This window comes from Micromys minutus, assembly GCF_963924665.1.
Source record: "Micromys minutus genome assembly, chromosome: 20".
Lineage (NCBI taxonomy): Eukaryota > Metazoa > Chordata > Mammalia > Rodentia > Muridae > Micromys > Micromys minutus.
Genome location: NC_137955.1, coordinates 17,325,343 through 17,329,532, shown reverse-complemented (window position 1 = coordinate 17,329,532; position 4,190 = coordinate 17,325,343).

Here is a 4,190-nt window from a genome sequence, read left to right as displayed (position 1 = left end):
GTAAATGATCAAACTCAACATGAGCAACTTATAACAGTAATACTTTGACATTTTTATTTAAAACAAATCATCTACATAGGGGATTAAAGTTTCAATTCTTTTTAAATTGTTTGACTTGGGTAAGTATATATTTTAATACGTTGATCAAAGATTTGCTATTTAAGAGAAAAATGCTTGCTATAAATGTTTCAAAATCATGTCAGAAGACAGTGATCCTATCATCTGTAACTTTTCAAGTTATGATAATTTTCTGAAAGGAACTTTTTTTTATATTACAGAAATGGGATGTGTCAATGTTATGGGTCCTTGAAAAACAAGTACAACTTTTTAAGTGAAAAAATCTATTTTCTATAATTGATTAATGTATTCAAATTACCTTTAATACAACATTTAATGCTTTATCTTTTTGTAGTATAGCACTGTGCAAAGCATTTTTCCATGTTGTGTTCTAAGCAAAGCATCAATAATACATTGCAATAAGAATATTGAAGAGGGATTCCATGTAGCAGAGAATTTAAGCCCCTCTTACAAAGATAAGCAAATGTATGCCTGCAAATTGAAAGAAACTCATTACTCATTAAGATTTTATTCTTTCCCGGGTGACCCATTATTTTCTACTTTTCCTAGTTTCTCTGATTCACTTGCTGCCAAGGACATGAATGACTTATTCTCCCCAAATATAACCAAACCCTCTAAATTCTTCTCTTTCTGTCATTCAACAGTGTCAATGATAAATTAGCCCAATTCATGATGGACTAGCCAAAAAAATTGTAATTAGACCTTTATTACCTGATAGTATTTTGATCTTCTCTTTATATCTTTTAAGCAACCCACAACAAGAGATAATAGTTTATTTCTTTATGTAGCCTAGGAACTGACTCACAAGTTTTCAGTTGTATATGAATCAACAAACATATTTGTGCTGCAGCAGTACTAATTTCAAAGAGGAATTTACTGTCTCACTCATATTATTGTGGATGTCGCATACAAATACAAAATGTGTTTGGGAAGGTGAGCTATCCAAGGTAGTGATTTTTATGCTTACCTTTATGGAATACCTAAAAGGTATTAGACTGTAGTTTTGTGAGAGGAAGGAAGCTGAGATTCCAAGCCAACTATTTAAGCAACACATTGGAATCAATAATGAATGTCTGAAGACAGGACTGCGTACTCAGTGCAGGTTTGAAATTTGTACACTCCAGTAAAGAATAATCATTTTATTGAAATTAAAGTCTGCACAATGAAGAGCCATGTGCTTTGTTTTGTTCTCTAGTGTATCACTATTGCAATAACTGTATAATAGGTATTTATTTGATCCGTGGGCTCTGACAGATGGAATAGTGTCTTGACTAGACACAAGTTATGGTTTATCACAAACCCTTGTCTTTCTTGTTTGATGTCTTACTTTATCTATCAATATTGCATGTAAATTCCCAATTTCCCTAAGATTTCAGGGTAAAATGAATTAGCATGCCTTCAAATTTTTACCCTTAAAAATGGTGTTAAATAGAGAAGTTACATGAGAGTTTTCATGCTCAAAATAAAATGACATTTAAAGCCATATCTCTGCTCATCACCTCCTCATGGACACTGTCTTCTTTTCTTTTTATTTCTTTCATTTGATATATTTTATTTACATTTTAAATGGTATCCCCTTTCCTGGTTTCCCCTTCTGAAATCTCCTATTCCATTCCCCCTCCCCGTGCTTCTATGAGGGTACTTCTCCACCCACCTACCTACTCCATCCTGGCTTCCCCCACCCCTGGCATTTCCCTACACTGGGGCATTGAACCTTGACAGGACCAAGGACTTCGCCTTCCACTGATGATTGAGAAGGCCATCCTGTGGTAAATATGCAGCTGAAGCCATGATTTTCTCCATGTGTATACTCTTTGCATAGTGGCTTAGTCCCTTGGAGCACTGAGGGTTCTGTTTGGTTGATATTGTTGTGCATTTTATGGGGTTGCAAAAATATTCAGCTCCTTCAGTTCTTTCTCTAACACCACCATTGGGGACCCCATGCTCAGTTCAATGGCTGGCTTTGAACATTTGCCTCTGTATTTGTCAGGCTCTGGCAGAGTCAGGAGACGGTTATAGCAAGTTCTTGTCTGCAAGCACTTCTTGGTATCTGCAATATGGACTGAGTTTGGTGTCTGTATACAGGAAGGATCCTCAGCTTGGGCAGTCTCTGGATGGCCTTTGATTAAGGCTCTGCTCCATACTTTGTCTCTATATTTCTTCCAGTGAGTGTTTTGTTCCCCCTTCTAAGAAGAACTGAACCATCCACACTTTGGTCTTCCTTTTTATTGAGCTTATTAGGTCTGTGAATTGTATCTTGGGTATTCTGTGTTTTGGGGCATATATCCATTTATCAGGGAGTGCATATCATGTGTGTTCTTTTGTGATTGTGTTACCTCATTCAGGATGATATTTTCCAGTTCAATCCATTTGCCTAGGAATTTCATGAAATCATTGTGTCTCCTTTTTTTATGAACCTATATTCAAAGAAAGCTATACGCTGAAACTCATGCAAAATGAAGGCACAGAGCCATCCAGCACCCAGCATCGAAGGAGTCTTTCAAATGAATTTTACACAATGTGTTTTCTGCTTTGTGTTAAATGATTTGCACTGTACATAGACAGGCAAAAGAATGAGATTTTGCACTTCAGCCTAAATAAGCCTATATTGTATACTAAAACTGTATGTAACAAAGTTTAGTTATGTTAATCGACATGCATTTACTGATGTACATTAAATGATATAGATGTATGGAGATTGCACATTGGCAGCAATTGCTTTATATTTAATTAAAAGGTAATGAAGGAAACAAACCCACTAAAACACTTTTATTCAATTATTTGAAAGTAATACATCAAATCCATGAAGAATTATGTAAGACTAGGAAAGAATGCTTATTAGTTTTCCTGTGACAGATCATTTTGATGGATGTATTGTAATAAGTACAAAAAGTATATCAGAAGTGAGAGGATGTTATTGGCTAATCATAGAACATAGTCGTATTCCAAGAACATATATCTAATACTTCTCTAAACTGAATTTTAACATTATCTGAAATGTCTGTACTCCACCAGGCAAGGGCAAAGTTAATGCATGTATTTCCACTTTTTTTTTTTTTTTTCAATTTATAACATGGGCCAATATGAAAAATTCTGTTATTTAAGTTTGGAACTTATATTACCTAAAACAATAGATAAAGTATTTGAATTTCACTTAATAACTTGAGCAAGATCTAGTGGCATTTATTGTGCTTGAGAGCAATGTCAAAGAAGGCACTGGCTGTGTTGATTTTCTAAATGCTGCCATAGGAAACTTTCATTTTTGTTTGATTGAGTGGCACAGAAATAATGTAGACGTTTTTATATGAACACTCCATGCACTATAACCACATTTACTGACAGATCATTCAGTTTCTGACTGGGTAATAATTGTGAAAGTAGTGAGCTTATGTTACTTTTACAGTAGTTGACTGACTCATTACAAGGTGAAATATCTCTGTTTCAAAAATGGTGAGACAATGTTTCTGTTTTCAAACGATAATATCTCCAGCAACTTTAATTCTGACATGGCATGAATTTCCCACTATATGCACCATGCAACTGCTTGGATTAAGTCAAAGTACATAGTACAATTTTACTTCCTTTAAACGGTAACAAAACATTGTCAGCATTCAAAACAGAGCTTTAAAATCTGTCTTGAAATAAATGGAACATATATTTACTGTTTTGATACTTTGGTAGAGACAGCATGATTTGACTAATTTTAGAGGCTGACATTGCTGAGCACAGATTGGATAAAATATATGTTACAAAACTATTTTCTGGAAAATGATAATTTGCAGAGGATGACGAACTGTTCATCAACTAATTCCAACTTGAAAATTTAACAATTAAGGTTTGATAGCAGATGTTAGGTAATGCTAGCAATTCAACCTTGAAACTGTTTTCTGCCTCTTGTGCTTTCAACTTCCAGATGAGTTAAATTGAAGAGTTTCATGAAATTGCAGGATGAGTTGTTTAAAAACTGTTATCATTTGCAATTGTTCAATGTAACTCAGAATTGTTTTTATACCATAAAAGCCAAAATAAAACATGTTCAAGCTTCTATAAATTGCCATCTCTCATTTAAAGTCTCTACTTAGAGATTCTTGTTTTTTACATACCAATTCTGT